The following is a 20,098-nucleotide window of genomic DNA, read 5'->3' as shown; positions in this document are numbered from 1 at the left end:
CAGGCTGCAGCTAATATCCTGGGCTCCGGGCCAACAGCTAAACCAGACAGGGAGTCTAAGACACTGTATGTCGCCGGGGCAAAGAGAGCACGAAAGACTGATCGACCAGTAGAGGATGATGATGATGAAGGTGAAGGGCCCTCAAGGCCTCCCGAGGACACCCAATCAGAAGCTGGACAAACTGACATAAAATCAGAAGCCGAACTAACTGACACCCGATTGGGAGCCGGATCAACTGGCCTAAGATCAAATGTCCAACCAGCTGGCACAAGATCAGGACCCACTATTGATTCTTTTTCCCTGAAGGACCTCTGAGGTTTGAGAAAGGATTACACCCGACGACCAGATGAGTCTATAATTAGTTGGTTAGTCCGTCTCTGGGATGCTGCAGGCGAAGCTACAATTCTGGATGGCACTGAAGCAAGGCATTTGGGCTCCCTGTCACATGATCCAGTTATTGACCAAGGAATGATGAGGGTGGCTACCCCTTGCAGTCTCTGGGAACGAGTCCTGGGAAGTGTGGCACAAAGATACCTGTGTGCAGAAGATCTCTACATGCAGCAGACCCAGTGGAAGACCATAGAACAAGGGATTCAACGCTTGAGAGAAATGGCAGTGGCAGAGATTATCTTCTCAGATGACCTAAACACTAAAACCCAGATTTGGTACCATGTACACCCGTGATGTGGCGAAAACTTGTACGACTTGGACCATCTGAATACGCTTCTGCTCTAGCAATAATGAAGCGGGAGGAGACACACGAAATCGTGCTCGATATGGCAAGGAAGCTTCGAGCATATGCTGATGCAGTACATGGCCCAACTCACGCCAGGATTGCAGCTGTGGAAACACGACTGCAGAAATTGGAAGATAAATTAGAGGAAAATCACAAAAAACTCAGGGAAGAGATTAGGGAGGACTTCCTCCAAATTTCGGCCATTCAAATTAGAGACCCTGGTGTTCAACGCGGGCGTACCTGTGTTGGGGAGAGAAGGCGCACTCCGAGAACCGAGTTGTGGGTCTTCTTGCGTGAAGCTGGGGAGGACATGAGGAGGTGGGATGGAAAACCCACTGCTGCTCTGGCACAACGGGTGCGTAAATTGAAAGAAGGTAGGATTCAAAGAGGAAGTCCTACTAAACAGAGAGCAGCACCAGTTGTCTGCAGCCGGGACGATGATGATATGTCTGATCCCCTGGAGGGAACCTCTAGGACATATGTCCAAAGAAAGAAAGATAATCAGGCTTAGAGGGGCCCTGCCTCTAGCCAGGTAGAGGCTGGGGAGAATCGTGTCTTTTGGACTGTGTGGATTCGATGGCCTGGCACATCGGCGCCACAGAGACATGAGGCTTTGGTGGACACTGGATCGCAATGTACTTTGGTGCCATCGGAACATGTGGGGGCAGAACCAATTTCCATTGCCGGTGTGACAGGGGGAATACAAGAGTTGACTTTGTTAGAGGCTGAGGTGGGCCTGACTGGAAAGGACTGGCAGAGACACCTGATTGTGACCGGCCCAGAGGCCCCGTGTATTCTGGGCATAGATTTTCTTCGGAATGGGTATTTCAAAGACCCAAAGGGATTCAGATGGGCATTTGGAATAGCATCTGTAGAAACAGAGGGTGTTAAGCAACTGAACACCCTGTCTGGACTATCGGATGACCCATCTGCTGTGGGATTGTTGAAGGTGGAAGATCAACAGGTGCCAGTCGCCACGTCTATAGTGCATCGGCGGCAGTATAGAACAGTTTGAGATGCAGTGATTCCCATCCACAAAATGATTCGTGAGTTGGAGAGCCAAGGGGTGGTCTGTAAAACCCACTCACCCTTTAACAGCCCCATCTGGCCGGTGTGAAAATCTGACGGAGAATGGAGATTGACTGTGGACTACAGGGCCTTGAATGAAAGTGACTCCACCGCTGAGTGCTGCCGTGCCGGACATGCTGGAACTCCAGTACGAGCTGGAGGCCAAGGCAGCAAGGTGGTATGCCACTATTGACATCGCCAATGCCTTTTTCTCCATTCCTCTGGCTGCAGAATGCAGGTCTCAGTTTGCTTTCACCTGGAGGGGTGTGCAGTATACTTGGAATCGGCTGCCCCAGGGGTGGAAGCACAGTCCTACCATTTGTCATGGATTGATCCAAACTGTATTGGAAGAAGGTGAGGCTCCAGAACATCTGCAATACATCGATGACATCATTGTGTGGGGGAACACTGCAGCTGAAGTGTTTGAAAAAGGAGAGAAGATTCTCCAGATTCTCCTGAAAGCTGGTTTTGCCATCAAGAAGAGCAAAGTCAAAGGACCTGCTAGAGAAATTCAGTTCCTTGGAATTAAGTGGGAAGATGGACGGCGTCAGATTCCCACTGATGTCATCAATAAGATCACAGTGATGTCTCCACCAACTAACAAGAAGGAGACACAAGCTTTCCTAGGTGTCATAGGTTTTTGGAGGATGCATATTCCAGAATATAGTCAGATTGTAAGCCCTCTCCACCTGGTAACTCGCAAGAAAAACACTTTCCAGTGGGGCCCTGAGCAGCAACACGCTTTTACTCAGATTAAACAGGAGATTGCTCACGCGGTAGCCCTTGGCCCAGTCAGGACGGGACCGGACATGAAGAACGTGCTCTATTCTGCAGCCGGGAGCCACGGTCTGTCCTGGAGCCTTTGGCAGAAGGTGCCTGGGGAGACTCGAGGCCGACCACTGGGATTCTGGAGTCGAAGTTACCGAGGGTCGGAAGCCAGCTATACTCCAACAGAGAAGGAAATTTTAGCAGCCTATGAGGGGGTTCGGGCTGCCTCAGATGTTGTAGGTATGGAAGCACAACTCCGTCTGGTACCCCAACTACCGGTGTTAGGGTGGATGTTTAGAGGAAAGGTTCCCTCCACCCACCACGCCACCAGTGCTACCTGGAGCAAGTGGATTGCCCTGATTGTACAAAGCACTCAAGTTGGGAAATTGAATCGCCCTGGAATTTTGGAAGTAATTACAAACTGGCCCGAAGGTGAAAGTTTCAGTGTTGCAGATGAAGAACAAGAACCAGTGACCCAGGTTGAGGAAGCTTCGCCATACAATCAGTTGCCAGCAGAGGAAATATGTCACGCTTTATTCACCGACGGTTCCTGCCGTGTCATAGGGATGGGTCAGAGGTGGAAGGCAGCTGTATGGAGCCCCACACGACAGGTCGTAGGGGTCGTTGAGGGAGAGGGTGGATCCAGTCAATTTGCTGAACTTAAAGCAATTCAACCAGCCCTAGATATTGCAGAGAGAGAGAAGTGGCCAAGGCTCTATCTATACACTGATTCTTGGATGGTAGCCAATGCCCTGTGGGGATGGCTGAAGAAATGGAAAGAGGCGAACTGGCAGCGTAGAGGAAAACCAATTTGGGCTGCTGAAGAGTGGAAAGATATCGCTGGCCAGTTAGAAACCCTATCTGTGAAGATTCGCCATGTAGATGCCCATGTCCCCAAGAGTAGAGCTAATGAGGAGCAGCAAAATAATCAGCGGGTAGATCAAGCTGCAAAGATAGGGGAGTTGAAGATAGATCTTGACTGGGAGCACAAGGGAGAGTTATTCCTAGCACGATGGGCCCATGATGCCTCAGGTCACCAAGGTAGAGATGCCACCTATAAGTGGGCACGAGACCGAGGGGTGGATTTAACCATGGACAGCATTTCTCAAGTTATCAGTGACCATGAGACGTGCGCTGCCGTTAAGCAAGCCAAGCAGATGAAGCCCCTCTGGTATGGAGGGCGGTGGTCTAAGTACAAGTATGGGGAGGCCTGGCAGATTGATTACATCACACTGCCTCAAACCCGCCAAGGCAAGCGTCATGTGCTGACCATGGTAGAAGCCACCACAGGATGGTTGGAAACCTACCCTGTGTCTCATGCTACAGCCTGCAACACCATCCTGGGCCTCGAAAAGCAGGTCCTTTGGAGGCACGGCACTCCCGAGAGAATTGAGTCAGACAATGGGACTCATTTCAAAAATAATCTTATTAAAACCTGGGCTAGGGAACATGGCATTGAATGGGTATATCATATCCCCTACCATGCACCTGCTGCAGGTAAAGTGGAGAGGTACAATGGCTTGTTAAAAACCACCCTGAAAGCATGGTGTGGGGAGTCCTTAAAAAACTGGGAGCACCATTTAGCAAAAGCCACTTGGTTAGTTAACACCCAAGGTTCCACCAACCGAGCAGGTCCTGCTCAGTCCCAGCACCTTAATATAGTAGATGGAGACAAAGTCCCAGTGGCCCATGTTAGAGGTTTGTTGGGAAAGACAGTATGGATCAACCCTGACTCGAGTACGGGCAAACCCATCCGTGGAATTGTCTCTGCTCAAGGACCGGGTTGTACATGGTGGATAATGCAGAAAGATGGAACAATACGATGTGTACCTCAGGGAGATCTGAATGTGGGGTATGTGATTCATATGTGCTGAATGTTACTACCATTGCCTGTGCATTAGATCAGTCAGACATGAAACAGAAGGAAATGTATAAGTGTCAAAGGTCTGAGTAAGTGAGATCAAAGTTTTAATTGTGTGTCCACGATATGGGATAAGGGGTGGAATTTTCTGGGTTGACACTGTCCCCTATCCCATATCTTGGACTACATTTTTGTGTCTGGCAGCTGCCCCCTCCCGCTTTGGTGGAGCCTGCTGCTTTTGCTTCTTGCTTGCTCGCTCTCGCTCGCTCTTGTTGGAGTCCAGGACATCCCCTTGGATGGCCTGGGACCTGAGGAAAGGAGTTTGAGCCCTGGACAGGGGGGTGTGGAGACGGTCGAGGGGGCTCGGAGACCTTGGCACAGAGCCCAGGGAGACACCGGGTTTGATTTTGATCCATGGGAAAAGCTCTCAACATTGCAGAAGTAATTACAAACTCCCAGGATGTGAAAATTGTAGTCTAGCACAGTAGATGATGTAGAATTTAATAGTCTTAGAATTTTTAGAATAGAAGTAAATGGGGACAAGATGGTGGAATTTAGGTGGTACCTTATGTACTTCTCCTTCTTCCTGTTCTTCCATTTTCTGGGGCGGTGATGGCACAAAGTAGTTAGAGTGGATTGGACCAAAGTAGAATGTCACTTCTGGTGTGGGCACTGGGCATTGGCACAAAATAGTAAATAACTAATACGTAATAATCTGTATAAATGTTAGAGGACATCCCATCTGTGGGGCAGTCGCCTCGTGTCCCAGCTGCTGTCCGGACCTCGGCTAAGGAGCAAAGAAAATTTTAAAATACCAAATAATAAACAACACGAAAAACCTGAAAACAAACCTTGAGGACTCTACTTTCTTACACAGACGCGACTCGGGGCTTTTAGAGGGCCAAGGACTTTAAACCACCTAAAGCTCGGGTGAGGAAACCCCCCCGACATCTGGCGTCCCTGGGTGGGCACCGAGTGGGCACCTCACCGAGAATTGGCTTCACTGGGTGCTTTCCAGTGAACGCACAAAGCCCTCTAAAGCCAGGAAGAAATCCAGAGAAGACAGGGGAAGATTTGTGGCCACAGCAGCTGACTTCAACTTCGCCTCGGACAGACGAACTCCAAGGGCCCTGGATTCGTCACCCTGAGATCTGCTGGTCGGTGATCAGGACACCTCCGGGACAGATTTGAGAACACCTGCACCCTGTTCTTCAGTTTTGGTGAGACCGGTCAAAATTTAGAACACATGGGGGTGGGAGTCTCCCAAAAACAACTTAAAATCCTATCCGTTTTACGGGTGGTTATGTCTGCACATCCTGCAAGCCTTCCTGAAAAGGAGCTTCAAGCTCTGCTTTTGTGAGTTCAGTGTAACTTTCCACATTGTGAAACCCACGTCCTATTTGAGCCAGCATTTTAGCAAGAAGCAAATAAGGAATTGTACCACAAGGCAACTAAAAAAGATAAAACAGCTATGAAGCTATTGCAGGCAGGGAGAATCATACTAAAAGCAATCTCACGTAATAAAAAGGCAGTTCCTCCTTCTTTACAGCAACGGAGGGCTACGCGGGAGGAACACAACAATGTTTCTTCTATTGAACAACAGTCAGCTGCTTCTCAGCAGCAGGCAGATCCCATATCTCCTAATAAAAATGTAGGAGGAGAGGATAGCCAGCCACTTTCCCAAGATGTAGCAGCAGGAGGGGATAGCCAGCCACTTCCCCAAGTTATAGCAGCAAGAGAGAGCCAGCAGCTCCTCCAGGATGAGGCACATAAATCAAAAGAGCTTATCTCAGAGCCTCAAATTCTGAAACCTAATTCCCCGATGCCAGTCCCAGAAAAAAAAAAAAATTGTACTTCATCCCAGCGATCAGGATACAGACATGCTTTCTTTTGAAGCATGTCCCCTGGACATGGGACAATTGCCCCAGGGGGGGGAACGGGAAGATTTAGATCGGATTCCATCTAGAAGTCCGTTTACCCCTCCCCAGACACCGCGCGAAATCGCTTCGCCATCCCTTCCTCCACCCGAGCAAGGACAGACACAACAGGGGGGAGGGGGAGTGAGCCAAACCCCAGAGCAGCAGGGAAAACAACCCCAAATCGCGCCGGCGGCGGGAGATAACACCGCGGCGCAAGGACGCCAAGGCGATGCGAGTCAATTGCGCCGGGAACAATCACACGGCGCGGACGCGGAACGTGACGGGGGGCAGCAGAAAAACACACCATGTCAGGGGGGCGCGGATCGCGGGGAAAAACAACTCGCGGGCGACCGTCGGGATTTCGCGGACCGCGAGACCGGGACAAAGGGGGAGGAAAAGCCCGTGCCGGTAGCTCGGCGTAGGGTGATGATGGAGGCTACGGGAAGCGAAATGGACAAAACTGTGTCCACATCGCAAGGTGTGGGCAGAGAGCCAGGAGGGGCGGCGCAGACGCAGGCGCAGAGCCGTGCACTGCGAACCCCAGAGGCGCTCGCGGCTCACGTTGGCGCAGGCGCAGTGGGGGTGGGATGTATCCCAAGCCGCAGTCTCGCTGCGGGCGGGGTAAACCCCGATGGCGAGCGGGACGGGGCGGCCCCCGAGGGCGGGTCGAGAGGGAACGCCTCCCAGGGCGGTGCCAAGACGATGCGAACAAAATCGGAATAGGCGGGGGCGGTGCAAATGTTAATGGGGTGGGGCCAGGGCGGAGAATTTCTCCAAGGGGCCGCCTCCTCACAGCAGACGTCACAGACTATGACCCCGCCCACGAGCGGCGCCTCAATACCAACACGGCAGCCACTCAGTGATTCAATATCAGCTAGCTCGTTCAGGCACATGGGTGCACATCCAAACATCACTGCAGTGTGTCCCAGAGATCCAGAAACGGAGAGTTTGTTACAAGCACAGCGTCTTCTGTCACAAATAATTGAAGAGATCCCAGACAAAGTATCGGTCGAGCGTCCGGTTGTCGCGATGCCAGCGCCACCTAGTGGCGGGACTGCACAATTACAGCGGCCACGGCGACTGCCACACCCAGCCATGGGAGCAACAGCGCCACCGAGTGGCGGAACACCCACAGTGCATCATTTTTCCCAGTCACATATAAAAAACAGATTTATTCTCCAAAGCAACAATTCCAACAAGAACAAATGAAGCCGTTGTTAACTTCAGAGGATCATGCAGCAACTCAACTGCAACAACAAGCATTTGCCACAGATGACAACATGATTCATATTACTGCTTCACAAGGCATTCCTTTCAGGTCAACAACTGCATGTCCTTCATCTCAAGCTTCTTCAATTTTATTATCTCAAGATTTCATGAAACAAATTTTTCCTCAATTTAAAGAAACAGCTTTGGAATTCAACCCAGATTCAAACATTCAATTCCCTCAAGTGCTCCTTCCACCAAAAGGCAATCAAGCTCCTCTTCAGTTAACTCCACAGACGCTTTCTTCAGTTACCTTCCAACTATCTGATGGCTCAACCTTTTGTCTTGGTAATGCTGCACAAGGATTGCGTGCTGCACAACAATCTCAGCTTTTTACCCCTCAACTAGAAGGGAGAGAAATGTCAAAAAGAGAAATATCCCTCAAGGATGAAAGGATCACATCTCAAGAAGATGGGAACAAACAATTAATAAAGGCAGACTCCGGAATAGGAGGAACAGTGTCACAATTGAAATCACAACAATTAATTCCTTTTTTTGAAAATTCACAGCTGTCTGATGCACAGATATCCAGTGCAACAGACTGGACTGAGACAAAGAAAGAAGTATTAAAAGAACTTAGTTCAGCAGACAGAAGAAGTTTAATATTGCCAGTGGCATATGATGCACAAGGGCAGAATGCAAGATGGGAGAGATTGGATCATGATATGGTCAAAGACTTGATAAAAGCCATCCGTGATAATGGATTGGGATCCCCGTACTTCAAGCAGCTTTTGAAGGCAACATTTAATACATATGACTTAACACCTTTTGATCTCAGATCCATTGCTTCGATGATTTTTACAGATTCGCAAATCCTTATCTGGGAAGCAAAATGGAGAAAAGCTCTTGAAGACCTCAGGAGAAGATATCAAAGAGGACCAAATGCAGGTATCACTGTGGCAGAAATGGCAGGTGATCCACCAAATGATGAGCCACATCGTCAAGCAAGAGATTTACCACGAGAAGTGTTAACAGATATAAAAGAAGCCGCAAAAAAAGCAATCCTGCAAATTTCACCAGCAGGAGTTCCAGAAAGTATTTATACAGAAATAAAGCAAAGCACATCAGAATCTTTCTCCTCGTTCATTGATCGTCTCACACAAGCAATAGACAGACAAGTCAATGATGAGGGAGCGAAGCCACATCTGCTTCGAAGTCTTGCATTTGCAAATGCCAACACAGAGTGCAAACGTATCATCAGTGCAATGCCAGGTCAGCCTTCCTTAGCAGAAATGTTAGAAGCATGCAGCAAAGTAGGAACACCGCAGCATGTGGCATCCATTCAAGCAGACATCTTGGGAGAACGTCTAGGGAAACTCATTGAAGCCCAGACTGAAAAGTTCCAAGAGGCTTTTGCAACCCTTCGACAAAATGATTCCACAGCAGAGATGGTGGCGAAACTTGTGAAAGCACAATGTTACAAATGCGGCAAACAGGGTCACTTCAAGAGAAACTGCCCAGAGCACACAAAGAATGCAGATTCATCAGGTGTTTGCCCGAGATGCAGAAGAGGAAAGCATCATGCAAGCCAGTGTCATTCTAAAACGGATGTGGATGGAAACCCTCTGCCTCTTCCGGGAAACTCCAAGAAGAGCGCGAATCGTCAGCGCGCGACGACACAAGTGATGGCGATGACTCAAAGTCAAATTCCGCAAGTGGGACAGTCGTCAGAGAAAATCAATCCGACGCCCTCAGCAGGACAATGTACAGGATCCCCAGTGATCCAGACCTGCTGCCACCAGGTGCACAATGCGACTTGGCAGCTTCCAAAATAGTATGTTTTTTAAATGAAAATCATGCAGTGATACCAACAGGAGTCACTGGAACTTCATGGAAAAGTCAAGAATTTTTAATCATAGGTAAAGAAAGAAGCAGCATTTTAGGTCTCATCATTTATCCTACAATTGTTTGGGCAAATTGCAATGAAGAATTGACAGTTTTGGCCAAACCTCTACAGCCACCGTTGACCATTCCTAAGAACACATCAATTGCTAAAGCCATTGCATTGCCATCTCACACCACAGAACAGGTCATGCCAGTGTTCCATCGACAAAATTTCCCTTCGAGTGAACATGTGGAAGTTCATGCCACATGGGTGAAACACCTAGGTCGAGATCGACCCATCATCACATGCTCATTGACTTATGGTGAGAAGACAATCACGATTGATGGAATGCTCGATACTGGCGCAGATGTCACAGTAATTTCATACCTTTTTTGGCCCAAAGAGTGGAGCCTGATTGCACCTTTGAGCTCACTCTCAGGCATTGGAGGAAATTCTGTTTGTCCACAGAGTGAAAATGCAATTCTTGTTTCAGGACCAGGAGGAAAAACAGCAGTCATTCGTCCATTCATCATACAAAAACCCATCACAGCATGGGGAAGAGACATCTTGGCACAATGGGGCCTGAGACTGGAAGTGGATTTTTAGTGGGGGTCACTGTGGCACTCACCACTTTGAAACTGATCTGGAAAACAGACAATCCTGTCTGGGTGGATCAGTGGCCCCTTGAACGAAAAAAGTTGAGTGCACTTAAAATTCTGGTCAAAGAACAGTTAGAAAAGGGACACATTAAACCAACGAATAGTCCCTGGAATTCTCCAGTGTTCGTGATTCGTAAGAAAGCCTCAGGTTCATGGAGATTGCTTCATGATCTCAGGAAAATCAATGAGATCATTGAAGAAATGGGTCCACTTCAGTTGGGACTTCCAGCTCTCACGATGATTCCTAGAGACTGGCCGCTTGTGATCATTGATCTCAAAGACTGTTTTTTCAATATTCCACTTCATCCAGATGATGCTCCTCGATTTGCATTCTCTATCCCAAGCATCAACAGACAGGAACCTCTGCAAAGATACCATTGGGTGGTCTTGCCCCAAGGACTCAAAAACTCTCCAACAATCTGCCAATGGTTCGTGGCACGAGCTTTGTCTCCAGCGCGGAAAAAATATCCGGAATCAAGAATCATCCATTACATGGATGATCTCCTCATCGCAGCATCAACACAGCAGGAACTGCAGAAAACTCGTGACTGCGTGATTGCAGAAGTGCAACGTGCAGGATTGGAAATTTCTACTTCAAAAATTCAGGAGATTGCACCATGGAAGTATTTAGGATGGAGAATCTCAGAACAATCCATAAGACCTCAGAAAATTCAAATTAGAGCAGAAGTTAAAAATCTGCAAGATCTGCAACAACTTTTGGGAGAAATCAACTGGATGAGACCAATCTTAGGAATCACAAACGATGAACTTACGTCGTTGTTCAATCTTTTAAGAGGAGACAGCAACATAAAATCTCCCAGAACTCTCACGCCAGAGGCTCAGAGAGCCCTTGAGAGAATTGCTGAAGCTCTCCAACACAGACAGGCACATCGTTTTGTAGAATCATTACCATTCTTTCTTGCAGTGTTGGGGGAAAAAGTACAATTGTATGGTTTAATTTTTCAATGGGATGTGTCACAAGCAGACCCGTTGTTGATTTTAGAATGGATCTTTTTATCTTACAGATCTCCAAGGACAATCCTCACAAGTTTAGAAATGATAGCTCAAATCATCATCAAAGCTAGGTCCAGATTGCTGACAATGGCAGGCAAAGATTTCACAACAATTTACTTGCCTTTGAAAAAAGAATATTTTGATTGGGCATTGCAAAAGTCGGAAGACTTGCAAATTGCATTGTTGAATTATCCTGGCACATGTACAATTCATTTTCCAAGTCATAAATTGCTGAAGGCAAAAATAAGTTTCAGAGAAAAACCAAAAATAAGTGAAGTGCCGTTGGATGCAATAACTATATTTACCGACGGCTCAGGAAAAACTCACAAATCGGTGATCACATGGCAAAATGTGACAACAGGACAGTGGGAATCAAACATAAAAACAGTACAGGGTTCACCACAGATAGTGGAATTGGCAGCAGTGGTTCGAGCTTTCGAACTGTTCCCTCAGCCTTTTAATCTGATCACAGATTCAGCTTATGTAGCAAACGTGATCAAACGGCTTGAAGATTCACTTTTGAGAGACGTTGATAATGCAGATTTATATTCATACTTACTTTGCATGAAAACCTTACTACAGGAGAGAAAACATGAATATTTTGTCTCCCACATCAGAGCACACTCTTCTCTTCCAGGATTTTTAGCAGAAGGCAACGCACAGGCAGACAAATTGGCCATGCCAATTTCAAACACTTTGCCAAACATCTTTGAACAGGCAAAGCTGAGCCATGCATTTTTTCATCAGAATGCTCAGGCATTGATGGAAACTTTTCGTATTTCCAAAAGCCAGGCGAAGGAAATCATCAGTACCTGTCCAGACTGTCAGCGTGTACAGCCTCCTGCATCCATGGGAGCAGTCAATCCAAGAGGGTTGCACAGTCTGCAACTGTGGCAGACAGATGTCACCAAATATCCATCTTTTGGCAAATTTAAAAATATTCATGTTTCTGTTGATACATTTTCAGGTGCGGTTTTTGCATCACTGCACACAGGTGAGACGGCACAACACGCTTGTCGGCATTTTTTACAAGCGTTTGCATCATTAGGTGTGCCGCAAGAGGTCAAAACAGATAATGGTCCAACTTATATAGGGAAAGTGCTTGACAAATTCTTAAAGAAATGGGGTGTTCATCATACTTTTGGTATCCCGCATTCTCCAACAGGTCAAGCGATCATTGAACGAACACATCAGACACTAAAATCCCTTTTGGAAAAACAGAAAAGGGGGGAGACAGATGCAACACCACACATGCGCTTGAATAAAGCCTTGTATGTGTTGAACTTTCTAAATGGCTCTTTCGCGGAGCCCACTCCACCAATTATCAGACATTTCTCGGACAGTACAAAAGCGAAACTGAAGGAGAATCCTTTAGTTTTGGTCAGAAACCCAGATACAGGACAGGTCGAAGGACCATTCAAATTAGTAACTTGGGGCAAGGGTTATGCTTGTGTCTCCACAGGAGCCGGACCGAGATGGGTGGCAGCGAAGAACGTGAAGCCCTACCGAGTCCAAGTGCAAGCAGACGCGGACCCCAAGATTGGAAACAGGAATGCAGGCACGCAGACGTGAGCGGATGTCAAGACAGCGGACGTCCCCTGATTCTACGTGCAAAAGAGACTTTGGGATTTGGGTTTTCTTTGGGACTTGGGTGGTGGTGCATTTCAATGGTTCCCAAGGGAAAGAGGCCTTTGGTGATACACGTGTGCCTCATTCTCTCAGTGATTGTTTTGAGCAATGCGGCAGTTTTGCCCATGGCTCAGCCAAAGGAAAATGTTTGGGAAACTCTGGCCAATGCATCAGGGTTGGACACCATCTGCTTAACTCACTCAAGACCAGGAAAACCTTTTTCAACATGTTTAGTGGGATTGCCAGTCAACAAATGGCCGACTCCAGAAAACATCCCTCCAGCGATCTTAAAGGTCATTTCAAATCCAGTAGATAAATGGGATGTTTGGACGAGTTTCCTTCCGGTGGCTCCTTTTGAACCACAGGAATTGGAAATTCTTGGATCGGTCAGAATGAAGTTTTGTGTAAAGTTTAATTATCCTGGAGTGACGGGAAATAAAACAATAGACGTCACTCCCAATCATGTAATTTATAGAAATGCATCATCTTGGTGTAACTACACTAAGATGGTGAGCAGACCATCCAACCATGTTCCAGTGCAATTGCCAAGAGGAATCTTTTTTATCTGTGGGGACAGAGTTTGGCCCGCAGTCCCTGCAAATGTCAAAGGTGGTCCATGCAGCATTGGAAGACTCTCATTGTTAACACCTAACATAACATTGTTGAGAGAGCAAGAACATAAAGAGAAAAGATCCATCCAACAATACGATCCAAAATGTGATGATAATGTTCACACCTGGACCAAGGCGCAAAGGATTGCGGTTGCAATTTTTTCACCGCAGGCAGCATCAGGAGAAGCCTTGACAGAATTGGACCACATGGCTTGCTGGCTGAGCAAACATGCCCGAGCCGTTTCTCTTACACTGAGTGATATGTTAATGGACATTGACAGTGTAAGACGAGCAACTGTCCAAAACAGGGCAGCAATCGATTATCTTTTGCTGTCACATGGACATGGGTGTGAAGAATTTGAAGGAATGTGTTGCATGAACTTGTCAGATCATTCCAGATCAATTCATGAAAACCTCAAGCAATTGCGAGAAAGTGTAAACAAACTTGGAGAGGTAACTGGGTCATGGCTGGATGGCATTTTCAAATTTTTTGACCTTTCACCACTGTGGAAGGAAATTTTAAAAACAGGTTTATGCATCCTGTTGGGGTTTGTAATTCTTCTCATGGTCATACCATGTCTGTTTCAATGCATGCGGCGGCTCATGGAAAAAGCTGCCAAAGAGGTCTTTTTGGTTCAAACAGGAGGGGGAGATGTTGGAGTCCAGGACATCCCCTTGGATGGCCTGGGACCTGAGGAAAGGAGTTTGAGCCCTGGACAGGGGGGTGTGGAGACGGTCAAGGGGGCTCGGAGACCTTGGCACAGAGCCCAGGGAGACACCGGGTTTGATTTTGATCCATGGGAAAAGCTCTCAACATTGCAGAAGTAATTACAAACTCCCAGGATGTGAAAATTGTAGTCTAGCACAGTAGATGATGTAGAATTTAATAGTCTTAGAATTTTTAGAATAGAAGTAAATGGGGACAAGATGGTGGAATTTGGGTGGTACCTTATGTACTTCTCCTTCTTCCTCATCCTCCATTTTCTGGGGCGGTGATGGCACAAAGTAGTTAGAGTAGATTGGACCAAAGTAGAATGTCACTTCTGGTGTGGGCACTGGGCATTGGCACAAAATAGTAAATAACTAATACGTAATAATCTGTATAAATGTTAGGGGACGTCCCATCTGTGGGGCAGTCGCCTCGTGTCCCAGCTGCTGTCCAGACCTCGGCTGGGGAGCAGAGAAAATTTTGAGATACCGAATAATAAACAACACGAGAAACCTGAAAACAAACCTTGAGGACTCTGCTTTCTTACACGGACGCGACTCGGGGCTTTTTAGAGGGCCAAGGACTTTAAACCACCTAAAGCTCGGGTGAGGAAACCCCCCCGACAATTATGCCTTTTGGGTGACATGGTGCAAGGGGTGGTATTTTGATGACGGTGCATACATTTTTCTTGAAACACTTTCCTTGCATAAGCAGTGCTGTGCTTGCCCTGTTGCTTTGAGACCCATGTTCTAGCAGGTGGCTGTGCTCTGTTGTTTGGTAATTATCTAAATGCAGTCATGTTGATTTGGTGATCATTTTTCTTCTGTTCTTTTATTTATGCTTGTGAACTTTTCTACTGTCTGGGGTTTTTTATTGCTTTTGGTTTAGTCCTATTTTTTGTTAATGATATTATCCTTTTGTTCTCAGTCTATTTTAAGGCTTAAATTGTTCAATGTCCTATGACAGGAGTTTCAAAGAACATCACAGAAGGTCACTGTTTTCTTGACTTGCCTAGTCCAGATATAGAGCAGGATCTTTCACTTCCCTCTGCAGTCATGCTGGCCCCAGCACACCTGGAGTGCAGGTCTCCTCCCTGGTGGGCAGGTGAGCAGTCTTTCAAAGCAAGGGTCTGCCTTGCAGTTTGTAGAGTCACACAGATCTCACAGAGGATCTTGGAATAAATGGGAATTATGGACTAAATAGGTTTATAAGAATTAGAAAAACATAATGAATATCCAAATAGCTTTGTAATATGGTGTTCCCATAGAAACAGAGTTTGTACAGCACCTCATAATCAGAAATGTGCCAATATTGTCTCCTACTTCACCCAGTTGTAGAGCTGTTTTAAGCAGCTGAGGGCCCTTGGCTTGAAGTATCATGGGAGTTTTCCAAGCAAGTTAGCAAAGAGAACATCCAGCTGGCCTAAAGTCAGCATGGAGCACAGGGGCACCCCTGGGTGCTTTTGCTTCAGGGGAGCATGGGTGCAGTGTGGCAAGGGCTGGAACACCCCTGCTGCTGCTGGTTCACCCTCAGTTGTACCAGCTCACCAGGTGGTCTTGGTGATGGCTCCTTTGGTCCATGGGACTGCTGTCTGCAAGGAACACAGTCTCCTTCTTACACTGAGTTCAGAGCCTGTGGCTTAGAGTATTAATGGCTGTGGTCATTATCAGTATATGCAAATGAGGCTGGGCATTTTCTCTGTGCAAATTGATCCGTGGAGAGATGCCTCATTTTATTTTACAGACAGTGCTAAACCATGCTTTTCCCACACCCACCCTTTCTTCCCTCCCTCTACTCAGGCTTGAGGTGAGTGATGGATGAAGGAAGCAGCATGCAACTCCGTGACAAAGTGGGGTATGGGCATTCTGTGAAACATGCTCCAAGTGCGGTTTTCAGCCTCCCAAAATAAACTGCAAAGCAAGCCCATTCGGGGGCAGGCAGTGAAAGCAAACATCTGAGGAAAATACAAAAGCTGCCTGGAGAGTCCCCAGGGCTGCACTCTGTGGAGGGGCTCAGGGCACCACAGGAGCAGTGCTGAGTACCCAGGGGGTATTTTTCTTAATGAAAAACACAGCAACCCCCCTTGTGCTAAAGAAAATTAAACAACAGCATGTGGTTCTTGTGCTTCTTGGTGATAACTGAGCGCCAGATGATGGGATGTAGCAGAGCTTTCCTCATGTAAGTACTAGTACTGTGCTGTGAAAATGAGATTGGCATTACAAACAGTCCTCCCAATTAATACCGGTAGTTGAGTGCTCTGGGTTCTTATGTATAAAATTAAACATTGTGCATCTGATGTGAAATGCTTGCAAGACAGGTAATTAATAACATTAGAAACTAATTAACTGGAAGTCTCGTGTATCTGATGATGACTACATGAGCAGACTTGATTTGAAAATCACTCTGGATGTTGTAGAGAAGACTGGGGCTTTTATTATCTCACAGCCTCCTACTCTCTCAGGTGTAGAGGGGACAAGCCCAAGCAAGGGCTTGTTGCTGCTCTACGCTTGTTGAAACCTTTCATCTTCCTCACCTGGAAACATAGGTGTCCTAGATTGTAGTATAGGATGTATTCTATCACCATCTTCATGAACTGATGAATCCAATTGTTGGAGCAGTGCTCTTCCCAGGCCCCCTCCCTCCGGGGTGCCTTCTGTTAATGGCTCATCAATGCCTTGCTGCATGACTCATAGGTACCTCCCTCCAGGGGCTATCTCTCTTTAATGGGCCATCAAGGACCCTCTGTATGACTCATCATCCCATTGTGAGATGCTCCGCCCAGGGGGAGGAGCCAAGCATTCTCACCTGGATATAAGCAGAGATTTGGGACAGTACAAGCAGCCCTTACTCACTGGATCTCTAGAGGACTGTAGCTACCAGACCTTTCTACGGGATCACTTCTTCAAGAAGACCACCTCACCTGGACTGCTTCCATCACCCTGCTCTGGTTGTATTCTGACTCTGTCAGTGGTCTTTTTCTATTACTGCATTTATTTTATTTTATTTTTTCCCCCTTTTCTTCTCATTAAATTTTATTTCTGACTTGGAGCGTCTCACTTGTTTTACTTTCAAACCACTACAATAGGGATGAGCAAGTTAGCAAACAAATCCATGCTTCTGTGTTTTCCAGTCCCAGTGACAAGGATCCAGTGGGAGCTGATGGCTGACACCAGGGTGGAGGATGTAGCAAGGCTGGGAGTGAGTCTGCATTAATGAGATGGTGCCTACCTTGGCCCATTGTTCCCCTGTGCCCGGGTCACACTGAGTGATGTCTGCCAGGGCCACAGAGAGGCAATGCTGTGCTTCCAGCCTAATTAGCAGCAAAACATCCTCCAGCACAGGAATGCTTTGGCTTCTACCACATTCCTGTTTCCATACAGCAGTAGCAGCACAAAGGTCTTCAGTGGGAAAGGACTCAGTGATGTCATGTGGTCCCCATAATCCATTCCTGGAGAGCTGTTGCCTTGTTTCTTCATTGGATTTGGCATTGGTCAACTCAGGGTGGATTTTGGGTGGAAATAAACCCAGAGGTTATCAACTCTGTGCTTTTACTGTGCTATGCTCCAGGCCCCTTTTTAGCTGGCAGCATCATCTTCAGTCTTGGACGTGGGGTTTTGGAGATGCTGTGGAGGGTGGTAGGGATCTGCAGGGGAGAGTGCAACATGCCCAATCTGTAGGATTTGGGCACCTTGCTGCAGAGGGGTGTTGTGGTTTTGAAAACAAACTAAGTGAGAGGCTTTAAGTTAGAAATAAAATTTAATGAGAAGAAAAGATAAATAAAATAGAATAAAATAATATAAAATAAATAGAAAAAAGAAAAACCACTGACAGAGTCAGAATACAACTTGATCAGGGTGATGGAAACAGTCTAGACGAGGTGGTTTTTCTGAAACAGAAATTTTGTAGAAAGGTTTGGTAGCTCCGGTCCTCTGGGAATCCAGTGGGTGAGGCTTGCTTCTACTGTCTCAAATCCTAGCTTATATTTAGGTGAGAATGCTTGGCTCTTCCCCATGGGCAGAGCATCTTACAATGGGATGATGAGTCATGGAAGAGGGCTTTGATGGCCCATTAAAGAGAGAGATAACTCCCAGAGGGAGTTATCTCTGAGTCATGCAAAAGGCATTGATGGGCCATTAACTGAAGATGGTGATAGAATACATTCTAAACTACAACTCAGGACAATCTACCCCTTATTTTATTACCATCTACAACATGCCTAAATCAATACATGTTTACAGATGAATGCATATATACACACAGAATGAAACCTTACACACTGCTTTTACTTAAAATTAAGTCTTCCTGTGGTACACAACGGGTTTTTCCATCTTTCTGCATTACCCACCAAGTGTAGCCAGGTCCTTGAGCAAAGACAATCTTATGGACGGGTTTGCCTTTGCCTGAAGTGGGATTAATCCAAACACTCTTTCCTAAAATGCCCTTCATGTGTACCACAGGTACTTTGTTTCCATGTACTGTGTGTAAGGGTTCAGACTGGGTAGGACCACCTCGATTGATAGACTCTTGGGTGTTAACTATTCTTGTGGCTTTGGCTAAGTTTAGTTTTTAATTCTTGAAGGTTCTCCTACCAAGTGCCTTCAGGGCAGTCTTTAATAGTCTGTTGCACTGTTCAACTTTCCTGGCAGTTGGTGCATGATAAGGAATGTGGTATATTCATTCAATATTATGTTCTCTAGCCCAGGTGTTTATAAGGTTGTTTTTGAAATGGGTTTCATTGTCTGACTTAATTTTTTCAGGGGTGCCATGTCTTCACAGGATTTGTTTTTTAAGGCCCAGGATGGTGTTCCGGGCAGTGGTATGAGGCACAGGGTGGGTTTTCAGCCATCTAGTGGTGACTTCCACCATAGTCAGCACGTACTGCTTTCTTTGGCGTGTTTGGGGAAGGGTGATATAGTCAATTTGCCAGGCTTTCTTGTACCTGTACTTCAGTCATCGTTCATCATACTACAGAGGCTTCATTTGCTTGGCTTGTTTGATTGCAGCGCAGGTTTCACAGCTGTGGATGATCTGTGAGATGCTGTCCATAGTGAGGTTCATCTTTCGGTTACGGGCCTATCGATATGTTGCATCTCTTTTTTGATGACCAGAGGCATCATGGGTTCAACGAGCTAGGAATAATTCTCCCTTGTGCTGCCAATCTAGATCTACTTGTGATACTTTTACCTTGGCAGCTTTGTCTACTTGCTCATTGTTGCGATGCTCCTCATTAGCCCGGCTTTTGGGTATATGCGCATTTACATGTTGAACCTTTACGGTCAGCTTCTCTACTTGGGCGGCAATGTCTTGCCAAATGTCAGCGGCCTAGATGTTTTTTTTTCTGTGCTGCCAATTGGCTTTATTTTTAGCGATTCAGCTATTCCCACAGAGCATTAGCTACCATCCATGAGTTACTATAGAGATAAAGCCTCAGCCACTTTTCTCGTTCAGCAATTTTTAAAGCTAGCTGGACAGCTTTAAGCTCTGCAACTTGACTCGATCCACTTTGTTTTTCGGCAGCTTGTGCAACTTGTCGTGTGGGGTTTCATGCTGCAGCTTTCCATTTCTGGTTAGCTTCTACAATTCGGCAGGAGTCATCAGTGAACAGAGCATATTGTTTTTCAGTCTCCGGTAGCTCATTATATGGTGGGGCTTTCTTAGCGCGTGTTACTTGTTTTTCTTCTTCTTCTTCTTCAGATGATAATCCAAAAGTTTCATCTTCCGGCCAGTTCGTTATAACTTCCAGAATCCTAGGGCGATTTGGGTTTCCAATGCGGACACGCTGTATAATGAGGGCAATCTATTTGCTTTATGTGGTATCGGTGGCATGATGTGTGGAAGGAACTTTTCCTTTAAACATCCACTCCAGCACTGGCAGTCGGGGTGCCAAAAGCAGCTGTGTTTCAGTGCCAATCACTTCTGAGGCGGCTTGAACTCCTTCATAGGCAGCCAAGATCTCCTTCTCTGTGGGAGTGTAGTTGGCCTCGGAGCCTCTGTAACTTCTGCTCCAGAATCTTAATGGTCGGCCTCGAGTCT

General features: G+C 46.7%; 1 protein-coding gene across 1 annotated transcript in view; it reads left to right on the top strand.

Moving 5' to 3' along the window:
• LOC136373391 (heparan-sulfate 6-O-sulfotransferase 2-like) overlaps positions 1 to 20,098 on the top strand; it is a 179,154-nt gene that overhangs the window by 96,944 nt on the left and 62,112 nt on the right.

This window comes from Sylvia atricapilla, chromosome W (genome assembly GCF_009819655.1).
Source record: "Sylvia atricapilla isolate bSylAtr1 chromosome W, bSylAtr1.pri, whole genome shotgun sequence".
Taxonomy (NCBI): Eukaryota; Metazoa; Chordata; class Aves; order Passeriformes; family Sylviidae; genus Sylvia; species Sylvia atricapilla.
This window is presented reverse-complemented; position numbering and strand designations above follow the sequence as displayed.